The sequence below is a fragment of the Terrapene carolina genome, unplaced genomic scaffold, assembly GCF_002925995.2.
Source record: "Terrapene carolina triunguis isolate 2854851 unplaced genomic scaffold, T_m_triunguis-2.0 Scaffold95, whole genome shotgun sequence".
In the NCBI taxonomy this organism is placed as follows: Eukaryota; Metazoa; Chordata; order Testudines; family Emydidae; genus Terrapene; species Terrapene triunguis.
The window spans coordinates 24015257-24028217 of NW_020664446.1; the positions used below are offsets into that span (position 1 = coordinate 24015257).

At 38.3% G+C, this 12961-nt stretch overlaps 1 long non-coding RNA gene across 1 annotated transcript in view; it reads right to left on the bottom strand.

The window, feature by feature from the left end:
* LOC112114044 overlaps positions 1-12961 on the bottom strand; it is a 39816-nt gene that overhangs the window by 23812 nt on the left and 3043 nt on the right. The window contains exon 2 of the long non-coding RNA XR_002908716.1: positions 91-198. This is a non-coding gene — a long non-coding RNA (uncharacterized LOC112114044). The remainder of the gene's footprint in view (positions 1-90; positions 199-12961) is intronic.

Here is a 12961-nt window from a genome sequence, read left to right on the forward strand (position 1 = left end):
TAGAATGCTGTGTGGTTTTTAAAATTGAATTTCATAAATGTAGCTTTAATCACAAGGAAATAATTATGTAATATTGTAAATAAAACTTACCTGTCCCTGGGAGGTGGTTTGCAGGCTGCATCTGCATTCTATGGTCAATATACCATTCCTCTGGGTAAAAGTTTGAGGTCTGTAGCTGATCTGGACTTTTTGGGAGCTCTAAAAGAAAAGCAGGTAAATCTTAAAATACATTATTTTTTTTAAATGCATTTGCAGGTCACCTTTTACTCGCTTTTATAAGTTTAAGTCAAACCATTCTCATTACTCAAATGCTGGTTTTTAAATCTCCAATGCATGTTTAACTGGTAATATTAAAAACGAGTGTGCCAACTGCCATTGATATGTGATGTAGGGCATTGCTCTTTTGAACCCATTTTCATGTCACTGGCCCTGCTAAATTCAGCCATTTCAGTTACTCTTAATTGGCCTTGTTGCATATAGCAGTTGAGAGTGGCTACAGTTTATGCCATGAATTGTAATAACAACAAAGTCATAATGGCATAGATCCATAATGGTTCTAAGTGTATATGCGCAATTATTAGCATTGAAGGCCAAAAAACATTTCAAATCACTGTCACAAATTCTGCTGCCCTTCCTCATGCTGAGGTATTACCTTACTCCCCAGGTAATCCCATTAGGTCCAATTTGGCTTGTCGTTCTCTCTCATGCTGGGTATTACTGTACAGCATAAGTACTCCCATTGGGCCTGATTCTGCACCCCCTCTTACTCATGTTGAGAGTGACCTTACTCCTCTGGACTGAATCCTCCGTTGCACTGAGTTCCTGTTTGATGAGTAGTTGTTTAGGTGTTGAACTGGCACCCAGCACAAGTTAGAGTAACCTCTGGCCCAGGCTGGCTGGGAGAGGAGGGGCGGGGGAGTGAGTGATATATAGCTAGCTACTCTGACTTAATGACATCTTAAGCTTTTCACGCACAAGAGGAATCCTCAACTGCCTTAAATGCTTTATGGACCTGCTTTCACATCTGGTAGCACAAAGGGATTTTAGCAGGGGCCAAGGATCTGGCCCACTGACTTCACTGGGACTTCTCACAGAGGAAGATACTGTTCAGTATGAATAAGGGTAGCCATTTCTGACTAAAAAAGAAACCCAAACACTTTCTAACTCCTTGTGGTAGAAAACAATAATATTGTTCTTCATTATTAAAAGAAATCAGAAGTCATTTGTACTATGGACAAAGTATTTCATGGCAAGTTCCAGTAAGAGAAAATGCTTACATCTGATTGATAAAAGTGTTGTATATCAGTCTAAATGCAAGTCAGCCTCTAACAACAGTGACACTGGCTGTCATACTATAATAATTAGAGATTGGCCTATACCAAAAGCCTGGATCGGAACATGCCTGAATGTTGGATATAAATTTGCATCCTAACTGGCCAAACCAAACCTCAATCCTAAGAACCCCTGACATGTGGAGCTATCTGGATCCAAATCTTGTAGTTAGGGCCTATAATTAGTATTATTCTTTTTAAATATTGGTGGAAATCACACCTTTCATCATTTGCAGCTGGATGTGCATGAGTACCCTTTCCTCCAGCCTAGTGCTCCCAAAGAACAGATAATTAAGAATAAAGAAAACAGGCCCAGGGTGAGTGCCAAACTAAAAGTCCTCATGCAAAACTTGTAGTAGTCGCAATAGTAACAGTAGTGATGATGGCAACAATCATTTCTAGCCTAGCAGGGTTTTTTTATGAAAATGTTAGTAAAAGGTGCAGAGCTGGAAACAAATGACTTTACTTCAGTCCCTTTATTGCAAAAACATAATGAAGTGCCAGCCAAGAAGTAAATTCATTGCAAATTGTATTAAAGGTTTTGGACCAAAGTGAAGCTGTTACAAACTACATCTGTAAAAATTGTGTAATTATTATGGGTGGGTAAAAGTCTGGCAAGAATTATTTTCTTAAGTAAAGCCTAAAAGAGAACAGATGTGCTGTAACTGACACATTTTTTTTTGCCAGCAACTAATTCTGTACAAATATTTGTTCTAATTTATCATATTATTCAATGTATTTCAAATTAACGAGACAACTGTTAATTTTTTTTCACTGTCTCTGTTTTAATTCTTAAGAAAAGAAAGAATTTTCTCAAGGAAAGAAAATTAAATTGTTGTATTGGGCATTGAAAACCCAAGTCTTTTGTTAAACAAAGGAGAAAACATATATTCGGAGGGAGAACTAGGGCATTATAGTTAAATGTCAAGGTCTGCTAAAATCAAAGGTAAGAGGGGCAAGTGACAGTGAAATGTAAGTAGAAAACCATAAATGTAAAGTAACACTACTATTTTGGGTATGGGGTGGAATGAGAAAAATATCCAAAGACAAAGATAGGCAGTTTGGGTCTGGAAGTAATTATGGTCAAGTGAAGACAACTGAATTCCATATTACCTTGGTGGATGTCTGTAAAGGCAGTTTGGGGAGGTATTTTGGTAAGGTTTACTTTTTGGAGCTTAGCAACATAAATTTGTTGTCACTGAACTATTAAATAAAATAGACACATTGGCAAAGAGCACATAGCAGAGGGATGGAACTGATTAAGGGACAGCCTATGAAATAATAGCTTAAATGGGCCCAGTGCAGGATTTTAATATCCCATGACAACACTCAATTGTCAAATTCAGCTAGAGTGTCCAGGATGCTACTAAAATTAAGCCAGAAATTCCTAGATTTATTCTACTTTTTTTCTACAGTTAAGAACAGGAAATGCCAGTAAGCTGTGAGAATCTAAGTAAGAAATAGGAAACTGGGAAGAAAAGAGGATGGCCTAAAATTTTATGAGATTTCTGCCATTAAATCTATAACAAATGTCTTTCACCTACACACTATAAAGAGGCAATGTGGGATTTTAATTGGACTTTTGGCTTTTCTTCATTTGATTTAAACCTAGGTAGAATTTCAAACAATAACACTGGAACACCTGGTTAACACGTTAGATGATATGTAGAGTTGTAAATTGTGGTTTTAATAGGTGTTCACTAGGGGATTGAAAAGGGTCCCATTGTTCGACTTGGCAGATATTAAAAAAAGTTCATGAACTACTGGGGTTTAAAACCTGCTCACATGATTTTAATATTACTCCAATAATGTAATTTGATAATTTTACCTATGTTGTGGCCAATTTGTGGATGGAGATTCTAATGGCCATGTTATGTAATTAAAATGACCTGATACAACACTAACCCCAACTTTCATTTTAATTTATTATAACAGTCCAATTTAGAGGACAGCAATGGTTACTGATATCCAAAAACTATCATCTTGTATGGGCATAATCAAAGAAATACATAGTGGAGTTCTGCTCCCAAGAATAAACACAACCTACATATTTTCTGCACATAGCTCAGCTGTGAGGACTTTGGAAGACAAATTTTCTTTCTTTTTCTATTTAAGAAAAAGGAGTCCCCACATTTAATTAAAGTGATTTGTTGTTTGTCACTTTAAAATATATTCTCATCCATTTAACCATGTTTTGAGATGCTCAGTCTCAGATGTTGTGCCAAAGAGGGAATGGGCTTATTTGATATTTTAAAGTGATGGATTTCAAAAGTATTGTTTTGTGTTTGCCCTTGTCCTTACAGTGGCAAAATTCCACCCATACTTCTTGTGAGGAGATGTTTAAAATAGAGACAGTCAACTTTTCTTTTACTTTTCTCCCCCAGCTTTAGATTCCCATCACATTTGGAGCCATGATTTAACTTTACCTGTTTTTTGCCCTTAGTTCTTTTTCTCCCTGTTTGAGATTCCTCCTCTGATCTCCAATAATTAAAAACAATAATGATCTTTTCCCTTTACACCCAACCTTCACCTCAGCTTCAGTTTCCCACTCATCCCATTTGTTATCCCAACTGCCTGAAAATATTTAATAGCTAAATGTGACCTCCCTTAGACTCTGATTCAGCAAAGCATTTAAGAATTTGCTTAACTTTAAACACATTCTTAAATGCTTTGCTGAATCAGGGCCTCTTCTCATCTAATTGCTGTTCTCCCATGGTTACTTTAACTATATGCTTACAGAAAAATCTGAGCAGACAGCTCATAGACTCATAGACTTTAAGGCCAGAAGGGACCATCGTGATCATCTAGTCTGACCTCCTGTCCATTGCAGGTCACAGAACCTCACCTACCCACTCCTGTAATAGACCTATCACCTCTGACTGAGTTACTGAAATCCTCAAATCATGATTTAAAGACTTCAAGTTACAGACAATTCACCATTTACACTAGTTTAAACTGGCAAGTGACCCACGCCCCACGCTTCAGAAGAAGGCTAAACCCCTGCCAATATGACCCAAGGGAAAATTCCTTTCCGACCCCAAATATGGCAATCAGTGAGAGCCTGAATATGTGGGTAAAATTCACCAGACAGACTCCTGGGAAAGAATTCTTTGTAGTAACTCAGACACATCTAGTGTCCCATCACTGGCCATTGGAGATATTTGCGGCTACCAGTCACAGATAGGCTACATGACATTGCAGGCAGTCTCATCATACCATCCCCTCCATAAACTTATCAAGCTCAGTCTTGAACCCAGTTAGGTTAGCTCATTGATGATGGCAGCAGTTTCTATGTCCCATATAGTTGATGCATTCAGCATAAGGGAGCAAAGCAAACTGGATGCAGGAGATAAGTGAAGGGGTAAGTCTCTGCATTTCATGGGAGAGTTAGCTGGTCTACTCTAAACTTTTATCCTGAAATTTTCCCACCATTGGTACCATCAGTTCCAGTGGTAGCAATGGGTGCTCAAGGATAGACAGGGCACCAGTATCTGGCAACATTTAACCACTATTTCATCTAAGCCTTCTCTGAGCAGGCTTAGACATCATGGTGGTTGAAACACCAGCTGCCGCCAGCACCTTATCTGCATTAGGACATGCAGTATTGCTGCCATCGATGGTAGCAATGATGGAAAATTTCAGGGGGAAAAGCCTAATAGATTTTGATGAATGAGCCCATTAAGGCTGAATAGCTGTTGAATTACTTGCTGAAATGTATATTTACATACTGTGTGGGTGTTCATAAGGGAGGTGGGCCAAAGCCATAACATTTGAATCGGGATTTTAACTTCTGCTCAGATTTCAGGGTTCTTTGGAACCAAGTTCAACCCATTATGGAAAGGGAGGCAGTTGTGAAATTCATAGCTATATTCTGAACTGTGACCCACTTGGATACACATGTAAAAATTGGGACTACTTAGTTCTGGGGCTTTAGGGTGGGCTAATCTCGAACTTAAAAGAATATAGTATGCACATTCTAGTGCTGGTCAAATAGTCTGTAGCAAATAATGTACTCAATGAATTTTGCATTTTATTCTCTTTGTGAACTATCTTAGAGCAACTCAGGATTTTCTTGAAGATATTCGTTATTCATTATTTTTCAGTGAATAATTCTCCTTTTGCAGATTGTCTGTGACCAGGTCATTGAAAAATTCACACAGCATTGGTTAGTTACATAAGCCATGTGGTATTTTTGGTGTTCTGTAATTTGGATGATTTATCTAACTACACAATACAATGCAAACTGCAAATTTTGCAGTTGAATATACAATCTGAGCAAACCATTTGAACTTGATATTCATCTCAATAAAATGCATTGTCTAGAACATTTGCACAAAGAAAACACTAAATGGGTACAACGTACACTTTGAAGAAACAAACTAATTGAAAAGAAATCAAATGTATATTCACAGAAAATGTTTTGCCGTTTTGCCCAGCTCTAAAATGTTTCTGTATAACTTTCATAATACCCTTTGTATCCTTGGATCTCCTAACACAGTCTGATTGGCTGAGACATGGCTATACATCCTTAAATAGTTCTGCACTATTAACCAGTAGGTAAAATGTGTTTTAAAAAATCCACTGTTGCCTATTAACCATTAGTTAAAGCAAGAGAAGGAGCTATTTATTATCATTATTAATATACATTCATATTGAGGTCGTGTTTAGAAATCCCGAACAGGATCAGGGCCCCATTATGCAAAGAATAGTGTAGACACACATATGATGAAACAATCCCTGCCTTGAGAATTACATTAGAAAGCTATAAAACTATTGTCTCAATTCTGTACTTCATTTTTCTCAATTTTTCTTAGTTCTTTCTTTACTGAAACTGCAACCTGAAGTACTTTTGTAGCATTGCATAGAAAACCAATACACTGGCCCACTGACAGAATGTATCACTGTAAATATGAGCATCTTTGCTGAACAGGAAGGCTAACGCAGTACACACAAATAATTTTTACACCATTTTGTTTTGAAAAATGTAGTAAAGTCTGATTAAAGAATGCCTTCTATTTTCAAATAGTAATTGTGTAAAATATACATAGGTAAAAATCAACTCTTGGGGCAGAAAAATTAGCTTGAGTAGGATCATGATTTGGCTTCTGGCATTGTGCTCACAGAAGCAAATTGCTCCCCTCTGCTTCTGTGTGCATAAGCAAGCATGCCCTGGTGGATTCTGGTAGATGGAAGCATGCATTACTGAGGAGTGCTGCCCCTTAGGCCTGGTCCCAGCTTCCTTGTGGATTCACGGGGGCCCTGTGGTTTTCCATGATGGCAGCTGGGAAGGGTGGAGGCCAGTAGTTCTTTGCCAGATTTTCCTTCCTAAACCTGAAGGGGGAAATGACATGAGATACAGAAGACAGAGAGCCTGATTCTCCTCTACCTTGTACCTCATATAGTCATTTAGGTATGTGCCATATGAGTGCAGACTGGATATAAAATATAGAGGAATGGTAGCATTTTATACCCACTCTACACTAACTTTCACTGTGTACCCGCTCCCCATGCAATGCATCCCCTTCTCCCTGCTCAGGAGAAATTGTGTCTAGGGGATCTTTGTTAGACCAATAATGTCCAAAAGCAAGGTCAACAGGAAAGAGGAGCCTCCACATGGATGCCTCTTGTCTCCTTTGGAACCTGGCAGTTGCTTGGGCATAAGGGGTGAAACCACCTGACTCTTTCACGGTGGAAAATGCTTCCCACCCCACACCTAGTGCACACGCACGTTGAAGGTAACAGAGTTTCCACTCCCTTACATATGGCATGGGGAAAATAATGACCCAGTGAGCCCAATTCTCTAGTTTCCATACTGAATAAACTCCCTTTGGAGCTTCTGTGAACAAACCTCTATAAACTGGAAGTTCTGTTTGGTTTGGATAAGCATTCAAATGATTGGAGGTGTATCCATATCTTTTTCATATCCAGGAAGTCTACAAACATTCTTGCAAGTTCCATCAAAGTCAGCAATACAGCAAGAATAATCTTTCCTGTGGTATTTTGGTATATAATGCTACTGAAATGTTATCCTAATTGTCCATCATAACACTTCACAAAACCTCAGCTTCCAGTCCTGTCTCAAACCAGGAACTGAAGAGATATGGAAAAATGAACAAAACAAACACCTTCAAATTATTAACTGTATTCTTTAGAATCTGAGAATAGGTCCAATCTGAATACAATTTCTGAGATGGACTGCAAACCCTGTGTGCATCAAAACCCTCCAGAAGCCCCACTTCACCTGTGCTGCCTGCAGGGAACTAACCAGCTGATTATCACAAGCTTGTGTGTACTTGAGGATAATCCATTTATCTATTAAAAGGTTGTGTTACCAAGATGTGAGCCATTATTACCTTGATAACCTTACTTATATATTGTACCTATCTCTCTATTTGTGTTTTAGATGAGAAGCCCTTTGGAGTATGGGCATTGCCTTCCTTTATGTTCCTAAAGCCCCTAACACACTGATGATTATAATAGAAATAAATAATAGTAATGATTAAAAATAATTTAAGTAGAGGGGAACCTGAACACCAGATTCAAACTCTTCTCCTCCATACTTTCTGGAAGTTAGGGTCTGGTTCAGAATGTGCATCTCAAAACTGTAATTCAGGCCAATCTCTAATTGTGAGTTTTGGTCAAAGGTTTGAGGAAATTCTTATTCTATTGAAACGCTCCTAAGAGATGTAAGGCTAGATCCACATCTCATTATATCATTGCAAACCCAGAGTCATTTCATTGGGGTTAATGGAATTATTCTGAATTTATACTGATGTAGTGAGATCAGAATACTGGCCTTTACAATAACATATAAATAGTGCTTGTTCTAAGTGCAATAGCTATAAAATATTCCCTGTTGCATGGAAAAAGTTCTTGAAATAGAGCCTGTTCTTGGAGTTCTTATGTAGGTCAAATTCCCATTGAACTGGAAATACTATAAAAGAACTATATGTCACAATTGTGTGAAACACTCCATAAAATGTTTAGTTATGTTTTATACCAACATGGTTTGGCTAAATGTCTGATCTAATGGGGGCTAATCCAAACCAAACCAAACCTCCAAATGTTTTGAGGTTCACCATTACCAATACATATATACTAAACACACAGTGCCAACCACTGAAAGATAGCAGGGTCTCAGTAGGCCCAGAGTGAAATCTTTAGTAAGCCCCATGAGTGTCTCATTCATTTCAACAGGAAATGCCATGGGAATCATGAGGCTCCACTCATTTTTCAGCAGTTGGCACTAAATATATATGATTAAACATTGCACATAAAGCTAAACATGGTTTTGGAAAGATATCACTGCCAAATGAACCATGCAATTTCATAATATTCTTGCAATATTTGGAAAGCAGTCTTAGAATATTTCTTTCCATGTGCAATATTGGTTTATATTTTACTGTGTTAAGGACATACTGTAAAATTGGTTTGAACGCTTTAGTTCATGTATACTATTAACAGCTGAACTGGTACTGTTAAATGTTCAATTTAAGCACATATCCAGATACCTATCCTCCTCTAAATCAACAGTTTCCCTCCAGAGTGATGTCAATAGACTGCTGCACATGGTACTTTTTTTTTAATAATATCTTCATTTTAATGTGGATATTGCCTTTTCACCTGGGAGCAGGGGTCTATTGAAATTCTAATGGGAGACCGTATTCTTTAACATTAGAATACTGAGGGCCTATGTAGACACAGTGCAGAATGAGAGCTGTGGTATTAACTGTTTTTTTTTCTCTTTTCCATTGGAGGGGCCTATGTGGGTCAGGTTTGCAGGTTTTCCCTTCATATTTGCCTTCAGTTTCATAGCAACAATAATTTTAAACTTTATATTCAGTGGAGGAAAAAGGAATCAGACTGCACCTGAATTACTGTACAGTACAAGGGAATTTAATTAAGAATATACACATTAGAATTTCAGTGGGATTGCCTATTTAATGTTACTTTATTAAGCCTTCTATCAAATCCTTTTTTATGTATATCAGTTGATATACAATTAATCTGTTCTCTTGTGAGAAAAAAATAGCACCTGAGGTGGATGAAAAGTGTCAGATTATAATAATTATAAGCAGCTGTTCACTTGGAATCACCTCTGGCCTACATGGGGGATGCTGTGAGTTACCACTCCTCACCACAGCCCACCTCATTAGACTTGACCTTCCCAGCTGGGGATTTCATTTGTGTTTTTTTAATGGGTTTGTATACTGCAAATCACACCACCTCATGAAGACTGGTTCTTTGTCGCTGTAACAAAAGAGAGCAATGCAACTTTTTTTTTTAAAAAATGCAGCTACTGTATACTGGCAGGATACCAACAGTAATGTAGGTGACTATTGAGCTACTGACTGTGGTAAAATAGATCATACCAGTGTCTTAGCTGGAATAAATGCATTTTCTTAGCTTTCAAGCTACTGTTTTCTGTTCAGTTTCCAGGAAGAAAAAAAAAAGTAGTTGAGGCATTCTTATTTCACTTTTGAGTATGATGACCATCTACTGAAACCTCTATCTTCAAATAGCATTGAGGCATAGATTCAAGCAAAACCATATCTACAAAGGACAGTTTCTTCCTCCTAGAAAAAGAAGACTCAATTTAGCACATCTATGAATTCATATTGAAAGTGAATGCAAGCTATGTATATATATGTGTGTGTTTGTATGTATATCTCCATTGCTCTTGCGTGTGTGTGTGTATGTGTCTATTATACACCATATATATGTACACACACATATATAAAATTAAGAGATAAAAAAAGCTCTGAACAATATATCTGGTTTCTTTTCCCCTTCCATTTATGTTTGTAATAAACTCACTCTCATACAATTAGCCTCAATTGTTTTTATATCTTCTGAGGCAATAATATAGGCAGCCTAGGGAATACAGTAGTAATCCGTATACCTGTGTTCATTTACCCAAATCACTATGGTTACAGCCAGGGCAAATTGTTTACTGTGAGAATCTTTGGAGCCCTTTTCCAGATACTAATGACCTTTCTGTTCATCCAATAACATCAACAAACCAGGGAGGCTGCCCACACCATTAAAGCCAATTGCCTCTCAAGTTACTGAGGGACTTGTGCTTTTCCTCATTTATTTTCTCTCATCTGATGTAACTCACATGCCACTTTCTTGTCTTTAAAGAAGGGGGAAAACTGTGGATTATTGATTTGCTTCTGAACAGAAGACCAACCTAAAAGCCCCAATGAATTGTCACTCATTATTGAAATTACTGAACACTAATTAAACTGGCAGCTCAAATCCCAGCAGGCCACACTCATCTGAAGCTGAAATTCAGACACTTGGACAGTGGAAGAGAGAAAGCGTTAGCAACCACTAGGATTGTAATAAGCTTTGCATTAATTTTTGTTTCTTAAAGGCACATGCAGGGTTTTTCATGGTATAGTCTACATGCTACCTGTAATAAGATTAAAATTTGCAAGGCATCTCTTCCTAGTTTTCTTGCAGTGGGTACTATTTCAGATTAGAGACCGAGCATTCCTAAACAGAACACAAACTCTGTTTTTTTATTGTAACAAACAAAACACAGTACAGCATTAAAGATGAGTACAGTACACTACCAGTCTAAGGAGAAGACAGACTAAAAGGTGTTGGCAGAAGAAATAGCTTCAGAATCAAATTGGCTAGGTGAAAGGAAACTGAGTCAGAATATATAAATAGTTACATCACTTTGGTAGAGCTTCTCAAGCAATAATAAATGTTAAAGATCATTTAGAATTCATAGAGCCCAATTTATAAAAATATCTTTGGCCCATTTTCACAGGATGCTCAAACTACATATAAATTATGCATGCCCCTGGTTAATCAACCTTTTTTTCTCTCTTTTTTTCCCAGTGCCTGAGTAGTAACCCTTCATTTGTTCAACTTCAAAGGGGGCCGAGCCAGTGGAAAGGGGGCCGGTCTAAGTATTTAATTTACGGCATGTATGTTATACTCGAGGGGGGAAGAGAGTGGCTGAAAAAAGAAAGCAGCACAAAGACATTTGTGGGAACTGTTGGAACAGTGATAATTACCATCTATTTTATAGAGCTATGACAGCGCTTACCACTTAAAAAACCCAAACAAACCCATAATGACTGAAAGCAAAGAATAATCCCGTTTGGTTGAGTACATACACTATAGCTGAAGAAACCCTTGTTAAAGGTATAGGAACAGATTCCCTTTTAAATATTATTTATGTCTTCCTCCCACTCCAGAGCTAGCATTAATATTTTGGATCAGTGTGCAAAACAGTTTTCCACCATACTCCCTTCACTCCCCCACCAAAATCTCTACCAAGTATGGATCAGCATGGTCACACCACTATGCACAGGTCTTAGCAAGAGAATTTTGCGGGGGAACATGCCATCCTTAACTGACACGTTTTACACTATGAAAATTGTGTGTCTGCATAGGGGGGAGTCTTATTCCAGCTACTGCTGCAGAAATGGACTCCAGCTGCTTGTGCTGGAGTCTGTGCATGGCTGCCAAGATTTTAAAAAGTTTTTCAAGGGACAAATATCCAAATAAACAGGAAGTCTGTCCGCAGTGAGGCCCCTTCAGCCAATAGAGGGTTTTGTATACATTCCGGTGAATTTTAGCATGTACAAAATGAATTAAAAAAATTACTTCAACCCACTCAACCCTGTTAGGTACCATGAGTAGGTATTACTACCCCCACTTTACAGCTGAGGAAATTAAGGCAGAAAGATTGAGTGATTTGACAAAGATCACAGGGTGCATCAGTGCCAGAGTCATGATGAAAATGCAGGATTCCCTTGTTCTCTGTCCCATGCATAGTACATAAGGCTTTGTCACGCTATTGAGCTTCCCCCTTCTTGTGACCAGAGGTGTCACTGACTGCTCCGCAGAGGAGCCAGCTCAGCTGCATGAAGCCAAGTGGGAGCTGGCAGTGGTCCTAGTATCATTAAATCCAGGCTTAGGGGCAATACTCAACTCCCCTTGATACACACTCTCTCTCTCTCTCTCTCTCTCTCTCACACACACGTGCGCTTTCTGTCTCTCTCTCACACACACAGCTGAAAACAGATGAGTTTCTTCCCAAAACTCGAGGGACTTTGGGGCTTGATTTTTAAGGAATCCAAAGGCCAGACCTAGACAGTTGAACAGGGGACAGCAAATAGCTTGTGGTCTTTAGGAAGAGTCAGTGACATGTCTTGAACCCTAGCAATAAGTTTGCATCAATGTATATTTTCAAGGTTATCTTCACAAGGAAAAGAGCTAAAAAAAAAACAGTGCTGAAATTCTTGTTTAAATTTCTTGGTCCCTCTGCTAAATCAGGACGTTCTATCACTGCAAGGTTCATGTGACCCAAAGACTGCCTTGGGTTCCCCCCAGCACCAAATGAAGGATAGACACAAAGGTTTCTAGAGGTGAGAGTTTCTGCTATAGTGTAACTTTCTTTGGGGGCAAGGATATGTGAATATTACTCTATCTTACAAAGTTTATCAAATCCTGTCTTAGCCTTACTGCCAAATCTATATTGCACTGTATTGTACTGTTATCCTTTTACACCCAGGTCCTGCAAATGGGTGGAGTTTGTGCCCATACAGTGTCAGTTGCAGGATCATGGCTGTGACAGTGTACCCCATAAGGCTTTATGGGGGGGG